The sequence below is a fragment of the Chrysemys picta genome, chromosome 20, assembly GCF_011386835.1.
Source record: "Chrysemys picta bellii isolate R12L10 chromosome 20, ASM1138683v2, whole genome shotgun sequence".
Classification (NCBI taxonomy): Eukaryota; Metazoa; Chordata; order Testudines; family Emydidae; genus Chrysemys; species Chrysemys picta.
Window position 1 is genome coordinate 18,293,561 of NC_088810.1, and position 22,901 is coordinate 18,316,461.

Here is a 22,901-nt window from a genome sequence, read left to right on the forward strand (position 1 = left end):
TCTGAAGTATTTTTGGATGCCAAAGTGAAACAGTAGAATGGCGTTTTGCTGTTTCCTACTGCACAGAGAGGCCCCAAATCAATAGGGCAGTGGGGATTGGGGGGGGTTGCATCAGGTCCAAAGCCTTCAAGTGTGAGAACCACAACTGGGAAGGAGAAAACCCGTTGGGGGGGGGGGGGATTTCTCACTTGCACATTCCATAAAAAATGTTTCGAGCTATTTCCCAGGCAGGGAGGGGGTGCTTTTTGTGTGTGGCTTTTTTTTTTGTGTGGCTTGCGAAAGCCTTGCCCCTGGCTCCCATTGGCACGTTCCAGCCCCTGCTTTCAACACACCCCAGCGCACACAACGACACACACCGTGGTAACGATGCCACACCCACGATGGGCAGAAAAAAAGGGGAACTTTAAAAAGCCGGATTGACTTTTTGTTAAGCCTCTGGTGTCTGAAATATGATGAACACCCGCCCCACCCCATTGCTTTTACAACCATCCGCCCAGTGGTTCTTTCAGGAGGACATCAGTGCAAGGCGAAATATTACTAGCAGATGAAAGATTCATTTGCAACCAAGGGTGGTACAACAAGACCCATTTTAAACACACACACACACACACACACACACACACACACACACACACACACACACACACACACACACACACACACACACACACACACACACTTTTTCCTGGCATTTTCTGGGGAGTAGCAGCTAAAAGATAGTCTCAAAACGCCAGCAGGTGTATGAGAATTAGCCAGCACCACACTCAGGCAACAGGTTTCAAACTACAGTGAAACTGACCCAATTCCAGCGAGTACCAGGCAGGGGCAATCCACTTATCTACAGAGAATAATCAAGCCGCGTCACTTACCTTCTTCCTGAAGCGCTCCCGACTCCCATCCAAGGGTTGGGGCGAGGGGGCTGCAGACTGGACGTTTAACCCTTTGGCTCTGGGGTTTGTTTTGAGAAAGAAATATGCTCCTTAAGAAATAGGGGGGGCAGAGATTAGATAGAGGGGGTGTATGGGGATAGATAGATCTAGAAAAGGGGGGATGGAGGGATAGAAAGAAACAGGAGATGGGTATAGTATTTTGGGAGGGAAATCCAGTGAGTAGCTGGTAACGCCAGATGTTTTGTTGGGGATCGAACAGCTGGGTTCCTCTTCCAAGGCAGAAAACTCGCTTTTCCGGATGCCCCCAGTCCAGTCCTGGTGATCCCGGGGAGGTTGCAAGCCCCTCACCCCGCGTCTGCTCTGACCCACCTCCCCGTGCAATGCGGGCAGAGGGGTCCAGCGGCCGCTCCGGACTTGGCTGTAACTTTCTTGCTGCCGGGCGGCCCCCCCCTTCGCCCCCCCGCCCCCAAGCCGCCGCGGGTGGGTGCACCGGGGCCGGGTCACGCCGCCGATCGCTGCCCCGGCTCCTTGTGGTCCTCGCTCCGCCGCTGCCTGGCTGCCGGAGCGGTCCGGGGGCTGGTCAGTTCCAGCCGGTCCCCGGGTGCAGCCCCCCGGGCGCGGATCGCAGCAGCAACCGCCCGGCCAGCCCTGCCCCTTCTCCGCCTCCTTCCACATGCATCCCCGGCCGCCCCGCCTCCCCAGCCCGCTTCCCCTCGCAGCCTGCGGCCACGCTCCCCTCCCCCGCGCCCGGGGGCTTGCTCCCGGCCTCCTACCTCCTTGCACGAAGTTACTGCCGGCGAGAGGTTCCCAGCGCCCGGCCTGAAACAGGACCGAAGAGAAAACCCAGCCGAGCCGAGCCAAAAGACCCCCTTCCCCCCATCTGCTACTGCTCTGTAGCCCTGCTCCCCCCCCCCAATTGCCAACTGTGATTCATACATTCCGCCTAACCACCCTCTGACCCCTACACCCCAGGGGCTGGAAATTCAAAGGCAATCCCAATCCCCTCCCCCCAGGTGGGGTGATTATCCTGCCCCCCCCTTGACGTTATAGGGGGAAACTGAGGCATGGAGAAGGGAAGGGACTTTTGCCCAGGATGACCACATAGCAAGTGTGAAAAACAAGACATTTTTTTTCTCAGGAGAGGGGGGGTGTATTGTTGCAAGACAAAGCCCCTCATATCAGGACGTCTGGACCCCCTATTTTTGCCCAAGCTGGTATAGGGACTCAGCGGCACAAATCGGAAGGGAACCCAGGCGTCCGGACTCGCTAAAGGACACGCCTAGCTTCATAGTTAGGGAGGCAGCCTGGCCTAGTGGTTAGAGCGCTGGCCTGGCTGATCTGGTTCTATCCCTGGCTCTGTCGCTGGCCTGCAGGGTGAGCGTGGGCAAGTCCCTTCCCCTCCTCTGTGCCTCAGTTTCCCCACCTATAACGTCAAGCTAATGGCACTGACCCCCTTTGGAAGGCGCCTGGTGTTCTGTGGCTGAAAAGCGCCGTACAGGATCTGGCCACTGTCAGTTTTGGAAAGGTGGTCGCGGAGACCTGGAGTCTCTTGCTAGAACCCCTCATCCTTCGTCACCCCCCACACACACACACACACACTCTCTTCCCACCGATCGCCTCAACTCCTAACATCAGACCATGCTGTTCTGGGAAGTACCCAGCTCTCTTCTGGGTGCTGTAAAGCAACAACAGTATCTCGGGAACCCCTTGCTCAAATTAGCCCAAATTTGGCTCACTAACCCTTGCCAGTGCCCCCATGAGGCACACTGAAATTCAAGGAAATCCAAGCAACCGTGTGGATTTTAGAGCACTTAGAAGAGTTGCTCTTTAAACAGAAAGCCGGTCTTCCCCTTGGCTCTAGCAGGCCTGGCCGTACATGGCTAGGATAAGAGGAGCGATAATAACTAGACCCCCCAACTTGGAGTGGCACAGAGAAATCCTCTCTGGAGGAAAGCACCATAAAACCTGCCATGAGATTGGGTTTTAGGTCTCTAGCCATAGCCAGCCCCCAAACCCAGCACCAGACTGGAGAGATGGTTCATCCCTGGGGAGCGTCACACAAACACTGCCAGCTGCACCTGGCAGGCTCCCCTCCAAACACCAGCCCACCCCATCCTGTGGGGTTTGCAGTTACGAGGGCTGCAGCTCACGCCCGAGAGGCTGGACCATGCGTTCTTGCCCAGCCAAATTCCCCAGGTAGGGCTGAGCTAGAGTGTAAACACCTGGAAAGTTGGCTGTTTTTGACTGAGCATGTGGGAGGGGATCGGCCTCGCGAAGGGACAAAATCCCTCAGCAGATCTGAGCTTCGGGACACAAACCAACCTCAAACAGGTGCGGGCTTGGAAAACCCTTCCTCTGCGGCCAGGGTATGGCATAGTTATTATTAGTCACCCTCCGGTGCTGGGCGCTGCACAGCCACGTGGTGAGATGAGTGCCTATCCCGCAGCCTGAACAGGCCAGACAAAGGCGGCGGGGTGGGTGGGAGGAACGGAGATTATTAGCTCCATTCTACAGCTGGGGAACTGAGGCCCAGAGCGATTAAGGCCCAGACCCGCAGAGCTATTTAGGTCACCCAACTCCTCTTGATTTCATTGGGACGTCTTTGAAGATCTGGGCCTAAACGACATGCCCAAGGTCATACTGGAAATTGGGGGCAGAGCTGGGAGTAGAGCCCAGATCTCAGACTGAGGCCCAGCTCCGTGGCTTAACAAGACCATCCTGCTTTAAGGGATGTCTTGCATCTCCCTCTAAAGGGGAAGGATAGCTCAGTGGTTTGTGCACTGGCCTGCTAAACCCAGGGTTGTGAGTTCAATCCTTGAGGGGGCCATTTAGCGATCAGGGGTAAAAATCTGTCTGGGGATTGGCCCTGCTTGAGTAGTGGGTTGGACTAGATATCTCCTGAGGTTCCTTTCCACCCTGATATTCTATTATAAAGCATTAGCTCCAGGACACAGTCAAGGATGGGGATTCTGATATTAGCTGGGCTGCCCCGGGGCCCCGGCCTGGCCATCCTCACAGATTACCTGCTTGTGAACAGGCGGGGAGCGCTGGGAAAGCAGCTGTCTCTGCTCCTGCTTCCTGTCCCAACCGCCACGTGGAAATCGGGGTTTGAGCCACAAGAGCAGGGAGAGAACGTGAAGCCAAAGGTTTCCAGATTGCAGAAGGACTGTCAGGTTTTGGCCCTCTGCTCTAGGAGCGATTGGAGAGGGCAGTTCGCTGGCCTGTGTCATACAAGGGGTCGGACTAGATGGTCTCCAGGGCCCCTCCTGGCCTTGGAATGGATGAATCATGAAACGCTGGCAAAGGTTCAGGTTGACTCTTCTTCTGAGCAGACCCAAGGAGGGGGAGTGGTGAGTCCTGCCTCTCCAGCTCACCTTACATGCCCCCGGCTGTCTTTTTTGTGGGTGCTGTGCTCCTCCCCCATGCCCCGCACCTACCGGTGGCCTGCATCTGGCCTTCCTGCTGTGGTTAGGGGCTGGCAGGTATCAGCGGTTAGGGGCGTTCCAAGCACAGCTACAGGACTGGGCCCCGCTGGCTTCAAGTTGCTCCTTGAACCCAGAACTCAGCCTGCTTTCCAATGGCCAACGAGCAGAAATGTAGGTGCCTAGGGGAGTTAGGCACCAGAGGGGCGCACTGCAGCTGTGACAAGGTCAGTGGTGCCGAGGGGTGCCAGCAGCCCCGTATTATCAGGGAGAGCCTTTCTATAAATAAAACATCGCCTGCCTCATACTGAAGCAGCACAGAACGCCTTTGGTCTCTGCAGCTCTCCCCACTCCCCTTTGGCCGCTGAGCTCCTGGGGACGGGACGGGCTAGGGCAGGCTGAACATGGAAGCACACTGCCCAGGACACGGCTGACTGTCACAGGAGGCATCCGCGTTTGGCCCTCGTGCTGCTCTCTTTCCCCCCCGCCCATGCGCAGAGGGTGGCTGGCGAGTAACAGGTACCTGCCCCAGCCTGGCCCATGTGTGCCTGGTGCTGGTGCCTGCCGTGGGATGTGTGTGGGCACAGCAGGATTTTAGGGTCCCTCATCGGGGGAGGCAAAGGGGATCACGATGCTAAGAAAACTGCCCTGTAGTTTTCAAATATAACGCTGGCAACCCTGGTGAGCGTCCCTCTCTAGTACTCGAAATCCCATTCACAGTCTAGCCCTTCGTCTCTTGGGCCCAGATCCTCGGAGGGATTTAGGGGCCTAGCCTGAGGAGCTGGCCTCAGTTTCCCCATCTGTACAATGGGGGTAATGGCACTGCCCTGCCTCCTTTAAATCCATTGAGGTCGATGAGGAGCTCAGCTACTCAGATGACAGGGGCCAGCTCAGGCCCAGATCTAAACAGACAGAGTGGGTCAGGGAGCAGCAGCAGCACATTGGCGAGGGGGGGCTGCCCCAGTGCCGACTGGGACAGAGAGCAGCTGGCCAAGAATCCTTGCTGCAGAGCCAGCCAGACGTGGTGACAATTACGTCTGACAAATGCCACAGGGAGACGGTGCCCCCCTGGCCGCCCCCGCTCTCCCCGGCGCGACTGAGTCTTTTGCCAGGCGGGTCAGTGGCTGCCCCGTGTTTACGGATTTGGCCGCCGCTGCTCTTGCTCTCCGGGGGCTGATGAAAGAAATCATGCCCAGGCCCCGAATGAGCCCTGACAGGACTTCCAGCCCCAGAACCCAGTGAATGCAATGTGTTCCAGCAGGTTCCTAGCGCGAGCGTTCTCCTCCGCGCTTGGGGCTTTCTCCGGTCACAGCCTGGGAGGGTGTCCGAGACGCACGCCCAGGGGGCCAGATCCAAAACTGGTCGAACTCTTTCCGTTGACTTCAGCGGGCTTAGCTCAGGCCCCTGCCAGCAAGAGGGGAATGGGATGGGAGGAGGGCAAATGCAGGGTGAATCTGGAAAGATTTCTTTGCGGGGAGCTCTGTGCAGGGACGCGGTAAAGGCCCCATTGCTCCAGCCGCTTACAACTAGACCAGACAGTACTTTGCAGGGAACAAGCTTGCACCGGGCAGGGTCTGACCTAGATGCAGTCGAGCAGGACCTGATTCCCAGGAACCCCTGGATCCTAACCAAATACTACAAATAAACGGTACGCACACATTTTATATATTGTGATACACAGAGAACCCAGGCGTACTGACTCCCAGCCCTCCCTGATCTACCACCAGACGCTATCTCCTCTCAGAGCCAGGAATAGAACCCAGGAGTCCGGATTCCCACACCCACCCTTGCTCTAACCACCAGACTCCACTTCCTCTCAGTGCCAGGAATAGAACCCAGGAATCCTGATTCCCACGGGCCCTACCCCCTCCCCTTCCTCTAACCACCAGACTCCACTTCCTCTCAGCGACAGGACTAGAATCCAGGTACCCGATTCCCATGCCACCCCTGTTCTCTAACCATCAGACAATGCTACCAGAGTTAACAGGGGGGGAACCTCATTTGGGGTTGAAAAGCCCTTCAGCCCTGGCACTACCGGGGTGCGGCTGGAGGCAGAATTGTTGTATTTCAGAGACGTGATCTGCATCCTTTGCAAGGAAGGAAATCCAAACTCTCCGGCCCTGCAGCAAGTCCCCACACGGCCCTGCAGCAAGTCCCCACACGTTCAGGGCACTGCCTGAGACCAAAGAGGTCAATCTCCCAGCGGGGGGGAAGAGGAGGCTGACCTCCCGTATCATACAGGCCACAGGGTCTTCCCCCAAATCGCTCCTGTTTGAATGTGCTTCGTCTTGCCGGTCCGGCAAAACATTTCATTTTGCTTTTGGCCTTTTAAGCCTTTTTTAAAAATGTTTATTTAGATTTTAAAAAAAATCTCCATGGCTTTAGTTTCTAAGCAAAAAATCACAACTTTTTGTCCAGGCAATGGTGAAACTGGACGCTTTGACGTTATTGAAATGCTTCAGGGTTTTTCTTTATAAACTAAATTTGATTAAAACTGACACTTCCCCCCCCCCCCAATGTCTTGATTTTGATAAAAACGGCGGTTTTGGCTAAAAATAGGTTTCCAAGAAAAATTTCCCACCCCCTCTGCTGGAGGCATTTAGTCTGATCTTACCACTTCAACACCGTTATACCAATGCCAATTAGCTTAGTACAGGCAAGCCCTAGAGCAGCAGCTGGGAATCACCTCTGCTTTTAAAGGGATGCTTCCCAGGGAAAACTCTTGTATTAGAAAACATATCGTTACCTGAATAACTCATAAAACCTCAGCACAGGATCCAGGGCCACTCAGAATCATGCCCCTCGGGTCACATGTTATGGCACTGTGGTCGGTGTACAATGATCGTCATTCTTGTGACCTTTTTCTGAAAGCCCCAGCTCCCGGATTCCCGTGATTTTGGGAGAACGTTGCCTTTCCTTTAAAAAAGAAAAAGCAAGTGTCTAAGTCCTTGTAGTTCTGGAAAAAAACTTTAAAATGTGAACCCTAAACCCGGAAAGGAAATAAGAGAGCCTAAAACATGTATCTTTTTTTTTTTTTTTTTAAATCCTGTGATTTTAAGTCAGTCTTGTAATTTTGGGGGCCTGACTCCTGATTTTCAAAAGCTCAGGGCTGGCAGCATTGCACCAGTGCCACGAGAGTGCATTCAGTCTAGACAGGGTGTCCCCCCCCCACTTGGCACTGCTGTCAATGACCGTCTCTTTGCAGGGCAGTGCAGAATGGTGTCCCTACAACATGGTTGGGTCTTTTTGCTCTTGTACACAATGACGATGATAATGTGAAGGAACCCCACGGCACGACAAGGGCCCTGTCTGCTGACTACCCGCAGTGTGCCGAGCCTAGCGCCGCATACACACTGCTGCTCTTCCGGGCGGCTGGCGCCTTTGGAGACATAAAACATGGTGAGTGCTGTCAAGGGGTCCACAAGCTATTTAAAGGGATACCACCCTCTTCCAGTGCACTGCAACCATCGGGCTGGCCGTATAAATAACCGCACGAGATGCAGGGCACTGGGAAACCAGGCCCCTTGTCTCTCTCTCTCTCTCCTCTTCTCACAGTATCTAGTGCCACTTTCTTCTGCATCCCTCACCGCTGCTGGCACAAGAGCCTTCTCCTCTGCAGCAGCTGCTGCCCGTCCGTGTCTCTCCCCAGCTCCAGCCTCTCTGCATCTCTTTCCCAGCCCCATCTGTCCCCCTCTCCCCCTGGCAGGGCCTTCTAATTTCTCCCATTTCTCCCTGGAACCGAGTGTTTTTTCACTCCCAGGAAGCATTTGGGATGGCGAATAAAGCCCTTGTGCCTGGGCTGTGCATGGGACCCCTCTCCCAAGCACTGTTTTAGAGAGGAGGGTAGACGGGAACTGGGGGGGGTGGGGGTGGAGGCTAAGGGATGGTGAGTCTCTCGCACCAGTGGGTCCCCCCAGCCCCAGGTAATTGCACATCAAGTCAAAGCCGCTCATCGTCCAGCAAATTCCCGTGCCAAAAATAGAACAAAGCAATTAAAAGCATTTGAAAAAACTGGCTCAGGCTACTCCCAGCCCCCGCCCGCCCGCTGGGAGTCAGGGTCTCCGAAGGTTCGCTCCCCTTCCGTCTGTGCTGCCCCCTCCCCCTGGTTCTTGGCTCCGGGCCTGCAGTCTGGGGTTCCCCTGGGCTGTCGGCTGTGCGAAGCAGAAGACACTTTGCTTGGCACTTCTGAGGTCCTTCCACATCCGGCAGGCAGCTGCTTCACCTGCTCAGAGCAGAGCCTCGTGCGTGAGCCCTCCACCCACCAGGGTGCGGCCGAGGACTAACAGGTGGGATACAGGCCAGTGGGGTGGGGGGACTCAGGGCTGGGAGAGGTGCCCTAGGCCAGGGACTCGACGACTCGGGGCGACTTTGCCTTGTGGCTCAGGGGTTGGGTCAGCGTCTGGCGTCTGTCTGGGCTCAGACTGCTGGAACCGTCTGGCAGCAGGAGGACGTGGTTGGCACTCTGGGTTGTGCACAGGGGTTTGCATCCCCAGGGCTGCCACCGCCTTTGGGATGGTCCCGGCAGGAAAGCCAAGGGGAATTCTCCCCTGCTGGGGCCCTGTCTGCGCTCCACCGTGGATTTAACTGGCCTTTGACAGCCGCATACGTGGATCTAAAGGCAGCCTTCGATTCGGCCGGGAGAGCCGGCTGAGACTAATTCAAACTCTAGCTAATGACTCAGGACACGGGTGCGTTGGGGAACCCACACGCTAGATCTGGGGTGATGCAGGGATGTCCTGGCCGCAGCCTGGATCCGTTGTGCAATGGACTGGTTCCTTGGACGTATCCCTGCAAATATTGAGAGAACCGTTGGTTCGACCTCTTTTACCAGCCTGGGTTATGCGACGGTGGCGTCCTCGTTGGTCAGGACGCAGGCGATCTCAAAGACGCAGCAGAGAGCTTCCACTACGAGGCAGCTGCCTTGGGGCTAAAGGTTTCTGGGCGAAACCAAAACCCCAGCACGTCGGCACAAAAGGCATGATGCAGACCTCGGTGCTTCCGGCTGCACCGCGGCAGCAGGGGATGTCCTCCTCTATCCAGGCAGGAAACGGTCCTCCAAGGGGGCTGCCTGCCAGACATCCTAAGGGGAGTTGGTTTAGCGGCTCCGTGGGTCTGCAACCTGGACCCTTCTTCAGCAAGACATCAGGAGGCGACTACTGAGTACCAGACAGGTTGATGTTGTCAGGAATAGGGACGTACCATTAAGAACTGGCCTCAAGAGGACGGAACTCATCACTGGCCGCTGTTGGCCGGCTCTTTTGGGTCACGTTGCCCGCCTCGGCCGCAAAGAGCCCACCACATGTCAAGCCAGACTTGAGGTCAGGAGGAGATGCTGCCTGGTCATGGACTGGCGGCGGGCCCGCGGTCACCTGTGATTAACCCGGCTGCAGTAGTTTAGCAATAACCCTGTGGTGCTTTCAGACGCTTGGAATAAAGTCGGGCAGCGTGGTCATGGTCGTGGTCCTGCGATGCTACAGAGCCCCGTGTCTAAGCATATTGTGGTGCCCTGGGCCGGAGCCCCTGGGGGAGGGCTGTTCCCACAGAGATTCCCCAGTTTCACAGAGCAATTTTAAGGACCACGAAGGCTTAGGACACAAAGAAGGCGCCGCCACCCATCCACCCTGGGCTGCTCTTGGCATGTCCTCTCTGTTGTTAAGAAGTCCCATAGGTTTTCCCTCACTGAGGACTGTCCGAGCCCGTCCCCCCAGCTGGCCAATTGCACGGCTGTCATGGCAGCCGGTCCGGCTTCGTTCTTAACACCCGGCCCCGCTGTTGCCATCCAGGTCTGAATCCAGCCCAGGTGTGGGGCGAGTGTCTCCAGTTATCACCTGATAGCTGATGGGCAGTGGTTTGATCGGGCTCGGTCCCATGACCAGCCTCCACCAACTGGCAGGCTCCGCACAGTCCGGGTCATGCAGAGCAAACGTCCATGTCACCCAGCTCTGCTGGGGAGGTTTGTTGCAATCAGGTGTGACGGCAGGCACCCAAACCTGACTGCTGTTTGCGGGGGTGGGGATCCCTCCTTTAGCTGATGAGTTAGCAGGACCCTTTCTCAAATGTATTTGCTGCAGTTGATCTCGTTATTAATTAGGAGGATTTGCATTTAGAGCTGCCACCTGTCCAGGTTTTCCCAGCAGTGTCCCTTTTGCAAGGGAGCTGTCCCGGATGAAATGGGTGGTGTGTCCTGGTTTGTTGGTGCCTATTTGCATTAACGGTAGCGTGAACAGAGATCAGGACCCCATTGTGCCAGGACAATCTCCTCTTCGAAAGGCTTGCAATCTAAATAGACAAAGAATGGGAGGGGAAACTGAGGTACGCAGAAGGGAAGTGACTTGCTCAAGGGACGTGGCAGAGCCGGGAGTAGAACTGAAGGTGCCTGACTCCCAGCATGTTGTTCTAACCACTAGACAACTCTGCCTCTCTAGAGACTGTCCTGTTGCCCCCGAGTCATTGAGTCTAAGTGCAGCGAGAGGGTACCCCAGAGGTCTAGGGGACATGCGGAGAGGATGGAGGTAGGGTGCTTCTGATAAGACAGACACTAGCATCTCCACAGCGTATAAATAACGCTCCCTCAGTGAAGATGTGCGCACGGCGGGGCTAATATTAGCATTTTTCTGGCAGGGCTGGTTTCCTGCGCCCATCCAGAGGAAATAGAAAGCGAGTGAGTCACAGGGACCTGAGGAAAAAAAGGGGATTTTTTATTATTTGACGAAGTCTGAGCTTATCGCGCTTTGATCTGGGGCCAGAGAACGTAGGATAAAAAAGACAGAGACTCTTCAAAGGGCAGCTGGATTATTCTACCCTGTTGGCCTCCCTGAGATCCCGAATGTGGCTCTCTCACCGAGGGGGGCGTTTCTCTAGGGAAGAGAAAACCCCAAGACCGCAGCCGAGTCCCCCAGCCACTGCTTATCCTTGCGGTCCAGATCTGTTCTTAACTAATCTGCCGGCCTCCGGCATCTGTAATGCGCCAACCCCCACAGACCCCAGACCCCAGGGCTTAGTGCTCTAGGGATCCAGGGGCGTGGGAGGTGGTCTCAGAGCATGTCCCTCCTGGGCCTTTTGCCGCCCGGGAGGCCCAGGCAGAAGTTCCTTGGCAGCTAGCGAGTGAGGGGACTGACTGGCTCAGGAGACCAAGAGCAGGCCACTCGGTTTGAATCCAGCACCGCCGGCTATCAGCCGAGGCCAGGCTGTTCAGAAGTGACTTTGGGTGTCTCCGTATTGTGGGTCCCTACAGGGGCCTGGCACTCAGATCCGCTCCGCCCTTTCAAAACTCAGGCCCTTTTAAAGGGGTCTCAGGTGGGGTCACCGCCCCCCCATCACTGATCCCCCCTTTTGACAAGCACCTGGGAGCCCAATCACGGGCCAGGACCCCAGTGTGTTAGGCGCTGTATATTTTATTGCTATTAGGTGTATTATGGTAGCACCTGGGAGCCACAATCACGGACCAGGACCCCAGTGTGCTAGGCGCTGTACATTTTTATGGCTATTAGGTGTATTATGGTAGCACCTGGGAGCCACGGTCCCAAGGCCCCAGTGTGCTAGGCGCTGGACTCCTGAGGAGAGAGACCAAGGGCTGACTGATCCAGGCAGACTGATCCCCCTCCCTCCCCCCACTGGGGCTTTTTAAAGAGGCCTCTGGGTTTCCCGCCTTTAAGGAAGCATCCCCGTTTCCTCCCCTCCCCTCCCCCCCAATCGAATAGTTGGGGTTAGCAGAGCAGGAGCCTGGCAGCCAACTCCGGTCATTGAATTAGTGGTGGGATTAGGGGTAGGCCACAAAGTAGCAGGGCGGCTGACCAACCTGCCCGCTGGCACGCGTGTGCCTTCACCAGCGCTGCGGCCAGGCCCCGGGGGTTGCACGTAATCAGCACGTGGCGAAGGGCTTGGGATTGCTATGTGGAGTAAAACCCTCTCGCCACTGTGGTCTGGCGTGCAGGGAGACGGGGTTAGTTGCTGCCTACGGCTTTTTTTTTTTTCTTTCTCTCTCTTTTGGCGTATTTCCCCCTGTGGTAAGCAGGTGGCTCAGAGGGGAGAAAAGGTGGAAACATCCCAGCTGTGGGAATTCTGTCTCTTGGGCTGATTAGATAGGAGCAGCATCCCAGCAGCCCTCAGAAATCATCGGGGCCCCGTGGGGCTGGGTGCTGCACGAACACAGTCCCTGCCTCTGTGGATTTGCAATCTAAAGAGACAAGGGAAACCGAGGCACAGAGCAGGGAAGGACTAGAACCAGTGGCAGATTAACCACTGGGTTAACGGGGCCTGTGCCCAGGGGCCCCGGCCAATTGGGGGGCCCTGGAAAAACAGGAGCCCCGACCCACTCCGCCTGCCCGGTGCTCCTGCCGGGGAGCAGGGTCAGAGCGCTGGGTCGGCAGGGGAGGCACCTGACCCCGCTCCCTGGCAGGAGCGCCGGGGGAGGGGACAAAGGGGGACTGCAGGCAGAAGGGGTGGGGAGGGGCCCCCACTTGCTCTGGCCCACGACCCCACAAAACCGTAATCTTCCTCTGAACCCAGGTCTTTTGACTCCCAGGCTAGCACTCCACCCACTAGGCCATGGCGCAGCGGCGGGAGCCACCTTGATTTGCACCCAGCCTGGTTGGTCAGCTGGTCTCTTCTATCTCCAGCGGCTTCCTGACCCCTCATCCCCCGAGGGGGGTGATGCCGCTGAGGCACCGTGGGCGGCGCGGGCGGCGTCCGTGGGCGTGGGCGGCCTGTGTTTGTGCAGGGCTGGGAACAGTGCGCCCTTGTGTGCCGGCAGCGGCTTCGTTCAGCGAGGGGCTGCCAGCTGCCCGAAGGGGTTCGGCCAAAGTACACAGCCCGTGGGCTGGGGCCAGCGTTGGAGGCACAGGCCTGTGGATGTAGGGCTGGGAGAGTGGAGAGAAGCTTTGCGGTTCTCCTGCCCTCCCCTTCCACCCAGGTTCCCAGGCAGGCACCAGGCTGTGTGCTGGGTCCCCCGGCCCATGTGCACTGCAAGTTCTCCCTGCGGTCCACCAGTTGAGGAGACAACCACCCCCCCATCATGATCATCTAGTCTGACCCCCTGCACATTGCAGGCCACAGACCCTCCCCCGCCCCGTAACAGACCCCTGCCCTCCAGCTGAGTTACTGACGTCCTCAAATCGGGGCTTAAAGACTTCAAGTGACAGACAATCCCCTAGTTATTCTAGTTTAAACCCGCAAGTGACCCGTGCCCCACGCTGCAGAGGAAGGCGAAAAACCCTCCAAGGTCTCTGCCAATCTGACCCCAGGGGAAATTCCTTCCTGACCCCACATCTGGCGATCAGTTAGCCCCTGAGCATGTGGGCAAGCCCCAGCAGCCAGACACCTGGGAACGAATTCTCTGTAGCCCTGCCCAGCTAACGTCCCCTCTCCAGCTGTTGGAGATCGCTGCTTCTAGCAGTCGCAGATCGGCTACGTGCCATAAGCCATCTCCTCAGAACATCCCCTCCGTAATCACACCCCCGGCTCAGTGTGTCAGCAGCACCCTAGATCATCTTCAGGCCTCCATATCCATTCAGCTGTTAAACAGCCTTGTCGGGCGAGTTCATTTCAAGGGGGATTTGGAAACATTTTGATTTCATTCCGTTTCCAAACTGGGGGCGGGAAATGGTCGAAATGGCCGAATTTCCCACGAAATGGGAAAGCCGGTTCCAGCCCAACGCTACACTGCGTCGGCCAAACGTGGGGGGGCCTCTGACACGTGGGCTGGGCCTGGTCACACAGCCATGTGCCGAGGGCAGATCGGCATCAGGCATGTCACTGCACTGCGTGAGCGCAGGCAGGGGGCACCCAGGGCCTGATGTTAATCACTAATAATTGGGGCAGGTTTATGCCAGGAAGGGCCCCCAGGACTTTGCTGCAGGAGGCATTTTCCTGCCGCTGCTTTACTGACCTTCTGCTCACAAAGGCACCTCTGGCAAGTTGCAGCAAATCCAGTGAATTCCCTGCCCGGCCCCTTGACATTTCCACGGGAACGCAGATAGAGGGGAAGCCACGGCGGGACAGACTCGGTGTTGGCTTGTTTCCTCCTCTCACAGCTGCCCTGGTGGATTTTAAAATTCATCCCCTGAGACTGGGAGGAATGGGAACCCAGGAGTCCAGACTCCTCCTCCTCCCCGGCTCTAACCACTACACCCCACTCCCCCTCCCAGAGCTGTGACTAGAACTGAGTCCCGGGCCCCAGTCCCCTGCTCTAACCTGCTAGAAACTCGGCCTCTTAGAAACTGCTGACAGTTGCCCGGGGCCGGATTCAGCCTCAGCAGAGTGACGCTGGATTGGGGCCAGGCGTCACCAGCAGCGGGATCTGGCCCGCAGCCTGGGACGCGCTTGGGGACGTATGAGGCATCCCGGAGGCAGCAGTGAGGCCTGGATGATTCCCCCCTACCCCACTTCAGGGTTCTGCGTTCCAGGCCAAGCGGGCGGTGCTGATCTGGCACCCCCAGCACCAGACAACAGGGTCCCCTTATCGCGGGGAAACATCCCTCCCAGCAGCTGTCGCTGTATCGGCCCAAGGCCCAAATTAGCCCCCGGGAGATCGGAGCCCCTCGTTCCATCCGGCTCCTATCGGGCCTGGCGGCTTGTCCGCGTGATGTGATGTCTGAGGGCTCTGTCAGCACCTGCAGGCTCTGGGCCTGATGTCCACCAGCTGCCTCTCCAGCTCGGGCATTGAGAGCTTGGGCACCCTCTGGCTGCAACACGACTGGAGGGAACGGCTCAGAAGGCTAAACGTCAGGTTTGAAATACACCAGGTCTGATTCTCAGGCACACGCTGGCCCCTCTAGGCCACTCCAGCCAGGCAAAGAGGCCAGAAAGTGTGGGGAACCAGCCCCTGAGAATCCCCCCCTCTGAACAGGGCCCCCCTTGGCTGGTGTGGAGCTGGCAAAAGGGCCCTCCACCCAGCCCCTGGCATAGGAGGCAGACCGAGCGTGTGGCTGGAGTAGCACACACTGTGCTACGCATATTCTGTGCTCTCCAAGTCTTCATAGGGCGCAGCAGGGAGCAGAGGGTAAACTAGAGCAGCCCCAAGGCTCCCCCACACCTCCCCGTAGACATACGCTGCTGCTCGCCTTCCTAGGCACTGCAATTCATCAACAGGCCCTGCGACCGAGCTTGCCAATGAGGGGACCAGTGTGAATCCCTCACACAGGACTCCTGGGTTCTAGTCTCAGCTCTGGCCGGGAGCGTTGCCTAGTGGTTACAGCAGGGGTGCTGGGAGCCAGGACTCCTGGGTAAGGGGGTGGTTTGAGCCAGGGACCCACCGGGAAAGGAGTTGAGACCTTCCAAACTCATGTCACACCAGGCCAACAAGAGCTAGAGAGGGCTCTGAGTCGGCTCCAAATCTCTGAGCACGGAGCCCTCTGGGGTTCGAGGCAGGCGTCAAACTCCAGCTGGGATCTGCATCTGAAACCTACCCTTGGGGCCTGTTTCTCCAACAGACCAGAGGCAAACATCTTTGGGTCCTTCGAAATTGAGCCGTGGATGCAGCGGCTTTCCTCTAGCCGTTCTCAGGCAGCGTCCCTCAGTATCCGCGGTAGTGCCGGTCCGAATGTTTTTCATGGAAAGTTCCCACCCCGCCTCCAGAAAAAGACAAGTTTCCTCCAACACCTATTTTTTTGGCAGGGAAATGACCATTCTAATTAAACATGTTGATTTCCGCCCCCCCCCCCGCCCCCTCCAGGAACGGAGGAAAGGAAAATTCTCACTTCATTTCATCTTTCCACTTTGTGGTTCCACTTGCGTCACAGCATCGACTTGCAAACGCTTTCGTTTGTGTTTGGAGTGAGAATGTCACTTTGTTCCTCTTTTCTAAATGGACATTTTAAGTGGAGTCACACCGGGAAAGTGGCCTCAGTTCTCGGTGCATCAATTCTCCCCTCTGTAAAAGGAGGGTCGTGCTACTGTAAAGCACTTTGGGATCTGCGGAGAAGGAATACTAGATAAGAGCTAGAGAGCATGAGTAGTACAATAAGGTTTGGCAGCATTTGGTTTTTATTGTTTTATTATTTTCCGTGGATCATCTCAATGTTTATTTTAAGCATTTTTTATCTGTTTAAATGTTCACAGTTGTGGAGCGGTCGGACAATAATTATGTAATGTAGATACTGAGATTAAAGCTTTAGCAGCCAGGTGTTTTAGCAGAGCTGTGCTACATGTATTCTGTGCTCCTCCAGCCCTATAGGGGGCAGCAGGGAGCAGGGTGTAAGTTAGAGCTGCCCCAAGGCTCCCCCACACTTGTGCTTTATGGTGCGTTCATTACAACATGCTTTATACACATTAAGGCAAGACTCTAACGAGTTCTCAAGCAGCATTTTTCTTACTTTGCCTATCTATAAATGTCAATTATTATCCATGGACATGTTTTTTGTTGGTATAGTATCATAGAATATCCGGGTTGGAAGGGACCTCAGGAGGTATCTAGTCCAACTCCCTGCTCAAAGCAGGACCAATCCCCAACTAAATCATCCCAGCCAGGGCTTTGTCAAGCCTGACCTTAAAAACCTCTAAGGAAGGAGATTCCACCACCTCCCTAGGGAACCCATTCCAATGCTTCACCACCCTCCTAGGGAAAAAGTTTTTCCTAATATCCAACCTAAACCTCCCCCACTGCAACTTGAGACCATTACTCCTTGTTCTGTCATCTGCTACCACTGAGAACTGTCTAGATCCATCCTCTTTGGAACCCCCTTTCAGGTAGTTGAAAGCAGCTACCAAATCCCTCCTCACTCTTCTTTTCTGCAGACTATGGTGAATTCACCGTTTACGGATAAAAATCATATCCTTCCAAGCCTGTTGTTATAAGTCAGACCCAAACGAAAATTGCTGTTTCAGTTCAAAATGTCAATTTGAAACCAATAATTTTTCATTTCGAATCCGTTTGACACTTCCTCCAGGAAAACTGCCGTTTTTTTTAAACCAACGCCATTCGGAGATCGTCCGTTTGGAAGCATTCGTGGGAAAAAATGTCAAATTTTCCAACCAGCTTGAATCAGAATTATTGTTGCAGAATTTAGAGGCCCCGGCTGAGACCAGGGTCCCGTTGCACCGAGGGATGCTCCGACAGATCGAGGACGTCCATAGTGGAGTTGAAGGGGTAATTTCTAGCTCGAGGAGACATACCCGCGCTAGCTCTGATTGAGCTGGTGTGCTAAAAATAGAAGGGTAGCTGCAGTGATATGAATGGCAGGAGGGGTAGCCAAGGATGAGCCCTGCTGAGCCATGAGGTATGTACTCAAGGCGTCTGGCCATGCATGCTGTGAGTGTAGCATTCTATTTGTAGCATGAGAGTTAGTGGCAGGTATGTATCCTGGAGCTGGGAACGACACCTTCTAGCTCCAGTGTAGACATACCCTGAGAGACAGTCCCTGCTCCCCAAGAGCTGGTAATTAAAGCTTGTCGGAAAATTGGATTTTTCACCCCATGAAAAGTTTCGAGATTCAGAAAAAAAAAAAACCCACCAAAAAAACATTGTCTTCAATTGGGACAAAACTGTGAATTACCAGTACTTTACGAAATGAAATTCAGACAAGTTCGCTGGTGTGGGTCACTCGTCTCTCTCGCTGTAAACGATAAAGACAATTTCCAAGCCAAAAGTCGTTTCCAGGTCAAAAAATCAAAACTTTTTCCTGCCCAAATGTCAAAATGGGACATTTCAAGATTTGCTAAATGTTTTTTCCCCCCCCTCAATGTTTTTTTCTAAATGAAATGTAGCCAAAATCTCTACAACTTCCCAAGAACAATCCCTTTCCTCGAAACAGCATTCTCCGAAGGAAAATCTTCGACACCCTGCTCTACCCACCAGCTGATCGAGAACCCAGATAGGATGATCGCCCCCTTTCAGGACAGAAGAAATAAAGCCCAGAAAGCGGGAGTCATTTGCCCCAGGTCACGCACTGAGTTGGTAGCAGGAATTAAACCCCCCTCTCCTAAGTGCCAGCCCAGGGCCTTATCCACAAGCCCATATTGTGATATAGCCCATAGCTGAGGGCCTCTATATTTCATCTGTAACAATCCCATGAGCCTCCAGGTGCCTCCAAGCTTCTCCTGACTATTGTATTATGGGCACTGAGCCAGGCAGGTCTGGAGAAGGGATTGAGGGCAAGTGGCTTCAGGTGACTCGCCACTGCTGAGTCCGAGTGGCCCAGCCAAATGTTGACCATCCCAAGTCACCTGGCAGTGGGAGGACCAGGGTCACTGTGGGGACACGACACAGGAAACATCACCTCTGGCCCCTCGCTTATCTCAGCTTGTCTGATTCCACTGCAGCTTCAAATTTAGCAGGACACCGGGGCGCCCGGGGCTGACCGAGCCGGGTGGGGCTGAGCATTGCTGCGTCTGTCCCAGACCCCACCGGAGCTGCATCTCTTGGGCCTTTTTTAAATGTCTTCAATAAACACTAACAAAACTCCTGCCCTGGAGTCACCTCCCCGAGTGTTTCCAGAATTAGCACTGAGCGCCAGATGTAGCGATTAACCGTCAGGAAACCAGCCAGTCCCAAGGTGCATGGGCAGGGGCGGGGAGAGAACCCAGGAGTCCTGGCAGCCAGCCACAACTGCTCCATGCAGCAATCGCCGTTAGCGCTACGGATATGTGCTGATGATATGCCCCTCCCTGAGCCAGGAATAGAACCCCGGAGTCCTGGCAGCCAGCACCCTCTTCAAACCACTAGGCAACCCCTCTTCCCAGAGATGCAAATACAACCCAGGTGTCCTGACCCCCAGCCCACTTACTCTAACGACTGGACCAAATCCTTCTCCCAGAGCTGAGACTAGAACCCAGGAGTCCTGGCTCCCAGCCCCCCTGCTGTAACCACTAGGCAACGCTCCCAGCCAGAGCTGAGACTAGAACCCAGGAGTCCTGGCTCCCAGCCCCCCTGCTGTAACCACTAGGCAACGCTCCTGGCCAGAGCTGAGACTAGAACCCAGGAGTCCTGGCTCCCAGCCCCCCTGCTGTAACCACTAGGCAACGCTCCCGGCCAGAGATGAGACTAGAACCCAGGAGTCCTGGCTCCCAGCCCCCCTGCTGTAACCACTAGGCAATGCTCCCGACCAGAGCTGAGACTAGAACCCAAGAGTCCTGGCTCCCAGCCCCCGTGCTGTAACCACTAGGCAACGCTCCCAGCCAGAGCTGAGACTAGAACCCAGGAGTCCTGGCTCCCAGCACACCCGTTGTAGCTGCTCTGACGCCCGCACGGAGCTGGTCATCGCCAGCCAGCCTCATCCACAGGACAGACAGCGCCGAGGTGGCCCTTTGCCGGCCCTTCCGCCCGGTGCAGCCAAGGAGCAGTGCCGGAGGCTCAGCGAGAACAAGGAACGGCTAGGCCCTAGAGCAGGCCTGGCATGGCCCCCCCAACGTGGGCAGCGTCGAGCCTCAAGACACACCGTCTGGGGGCACGCACCGACCCAACGAGGAAATAAAAAATCACTCTGCTCAACCGTGCCGGTGACAAGCGGTCGCTGGGGACAAGGGCAGCCACAGAGTGAGCTGGGTCGCCGGGTGAACCGGGCCCATTCCCACGAGAGGCACCGTCACGCAGCCCAGCGCGAAGTTGTGCCGCTAAGAACAAGGTGCACAGGCCGCACCTCCCGCCTGGGGGACGGGCCCCTGCAAAGCGATGCCTCTGCACAGGATCTAGGGCTCAGCGTGGACACACGGCCCAACGCAAGGCCCAGGGCGATGCCGTGGGAGAAACGGTTAAAGCCGTCCTTGACGCCTTAGCAGGGGCAGGTGGTTTTACCTCCGTACGCGGCGTTGGTGAGCCAGCTATGGAACCGCACGTCCGGCTCTGGTGCCCGCATTTTTAAAAGGATGTTGAAAAAACTCGACGAGGGGGCAGAGACGCGCCAGAGGATTCGAGGGCTGGAGAAAACGCCCCACAGCCGCCAGCCGCTCCGTTGAGTCCCCGAGAAAACAGCCCCAGCGTTGCCTCCGTACTTGGGTACCACTTCCAACTAGCCACACACACCTCACCTGCTGTACAGCTCCATGGCACGCGCCCAGGACGGGGACGGACGTGGCTGTGATCAGGTGCCGGGACAACCCCTCATTAACCAGCGCGCTGAAGTCATCCATCCGGATTGGGGTCTCTCCAGACTCACTTCTCCTTCCTCCCCAGCCCGGCCCCCTGACCCCAGAACACCTCCCCACCTCTAGTGTCCCCAGGCCCCTGGGCGGAGGAAATCCAGCCAGCGAAGCAGAACAGGCACACGATGACGTCCCCGCCAAAGCGGGTGACTCTGTAATCATCATCTCGTGATCTGATCGCACCCCAGTGACTCAGCCCCCGGCACTGGCTCCCAGCGCTGACAGCCGCGGTCCTGGCGCTGGGAGGGAACGGAGGCGGGGGGGTGGGTTGTTTCGTTAGGATCTGGAACCCTGGGGCAGCAACCCCAGGCCGTGATGCCAGGCACTGGGGGGTCCGGGATGCCAGGCACTGGGGGCTCAGTGCCAGGATGCAGGGCACCGAGGGTGGATCAGAACCTCAGCCGGTTAGAGAGTTGGGCTCGGACCAGTACCTCCCTGCAGCGCAGCGTCCTCTGGCACTACCAGCTTTTTCCAGCCCCAACTCCAGCGTGGGAGCCCCCGCAAGTCTCATTGCTCTCGGCATGTCCGGGCCTTCCCTTGGGATCTCCCACCCAAACGCCAATCAGGCCTTGCTCGGCAGAGCTCCCAGCCGGAGCTGGAGCTGGGAGGGCTGCAGGCCAAGAGCTGAGGACGAGGCAGAGAAGGGCCACTTCGCCAACAGCAACACGAAGAGCGGCGCCCCTTGGGCCTGGGTGGCGAGGGGTCAGACGGAGAGCGCCTTAGCTAATGCAGCAGCAGTGGCGGGCCAAGTCGTGTCATAGGAAAGCTATGGGAAGCCAGCCGCCAAGCCCAGCGCGACAGGGGCCGAGGGAGGAGGCTGGGCTGGCCAGCTGAGGGGTGCCAAGGGTGGGACGGAGCAGGGAAGGGGAATTGGAACGAGAGCCTCGCTCTGGGTTCGGGACCTTTGTGGGTGGAGCAGCAGCCCGGGGATCGTCCCAGGGCTCTAATCACATGGGGGGGGGGGGTTTGCTGGCGCAGATAACGGGATTAGTGGGGGGCGGGGAATCGGGAAGCCTGGAAAGGCCAGAGGCGCCTTGGGGGAGTTGTTTATGATTATTGAGATTATAGCAGTAGCCAGAGGTCCTGACCCAGCCCCGGATCCCATTGGGCCAGCTGCTGTGCATACTCCAACCCCCCCAGCTATCCCCCCCACTGTGCCAGGCGCTGCACAGACCCCGGACCACCCCAGCTCCCCTCCCCCCCCCACTGTGCTAGGCGCTGCAGAGACCCCGACCCAGCCCAGCCCCCCCCATGTGCCAAGCACTGCACAGACCCCGCCCAAGCCCCCCACCTCCACCCCGTGCCTAGCATTGCACATCCACAGTGAGAGATAGGCCCTGCCCCCAAGAATTCACAGTCTAACTCGACAAAGGATCGTCACCCTCACTTTACATGTGGGGAACTGAGGCCCAGAGGGACCATGTGATTTGCCCAAGGTCACACGGGGAGTCTGTGTCCAAGCCAGGAACGGAAGCCAGGCCCCACTCAAGCACCGTAACCTTAACTCTGCCCTCGTGGGGGCGGGACTGGAGTCCCTACTCTCAGCTAGGCTCAGCTGTGTCCTAGTTCCCCCTCCAGGGGTCAGGACCCGGCAAACCAGCTAGACTAAAGCCCGAGAGGAAATGGAGAGAGAGAGAGGGGCCGGGCGAGGAAACACCCGACAGGTCCAACGAGGACCCCAACCTACCAGAGCAACGTCTGGAGTCAGCAACAGCGAGCGGCAGGTGAACCTAGAACTTGCAGCGTAACTAAGGCAGCGGGCACAGGAAATGTGTTGACCTTTTAGTGCTTGTGTGTGTGTGTGTGTGTGTACACATTCAGACTCCTGGGTTCTGTTCCCAGCGCTGGGAGGGGTGTGGGGCCAGGACTCCTGTGCTCTGCTACGTACCCGGAGGGAGTATGGCGGGGGTAGAGCAGGGCCCGTGCGGGGGTGGGAAGAATCTAGTGGCCAAAGCAGTTGCCAAGAATTCGGGCCTCTGGGGTTGTGTTCTCAGGTCTGGGCGGGAGCGTGGGGTCAGGACGGCCGGGAACGTGGCCAGCAGGAGCTAGGAATCCTGCCTTCTATTCTCAGCTCTGCCACTGACCCATTGTCTAAGGTCAGGCAAGTCACTATGTGCCTCAGTTTCCCTCTCTGTACGAGGAGGAGGATGTCACTGCCCTGCAGGGTGTGTAAAGAGCTTTGAGATTCTCAGAGGAAAGGTGCCAGCACAGGCCAGACTACTAAGCTCAGTGACCTGGAGCGGAATTTACCTGAACGCATCTCCCGACGATGGAGGGACTAAGCAGCCCACACCCCAGCCAATAAATCCCTGAGTCCATTTCTAATTGGAATCACGCAGTGTCTAGTTTCCCTCCTGGTGGCGGGACCTGGGATCTGTTGTCTCTTGGCCCCGCCCTGCTGCTTCCGGACTGTCCATGCAAAGCATCTGCAAGGGGACCTATCCGAGAGCAACGTGCTCTGAATCCCACATCTCTGTTACAGATCCCACAGATCCCAGTGCCGGGACCTTCTCAG

At 56.6% G+C, this 22,901-nt stretch overlaps 1 protein-coding gene and 1 long non-coding RNA gene across 2 annotated transcripts in view; both read right to left on the bottom strand.

The window, feature by feature from the left end:
- Positions 1–5,557, bottom strand: part of ADAMTSL4 (ADAMTS like 4) — a 72,489-nt gene extending 66,932 nt beyond the window's left edge. Inside the window, 1 exon segment of the mRNA XM_005293802.5 lies at positions 870–5,557. The gene's annotated coding sequence lies outside the window, so the exon portion shown is untranslated.
- Positions 5,558–6,857: 1,300 nt separating this feature from the next.
- On the bottom strand, positions 6,858–20,931 carry LOC135976775 (uncharacterized). Its single transcript, XR_010594060.1, has 4 exons — positions 16,009–20,931; positions 15,718–15,910; positions 14,199–14,348; positions 6,858–10,988 (listed from the first exon to the last, which is right to left on the bottom strand). It is a non-coding gene; the product is annotated as an uncharacterized LOC135976775 (long non-coding RNA).
- Positions 20,932–22,901: the final 1,970 nt, after the last annotated feature.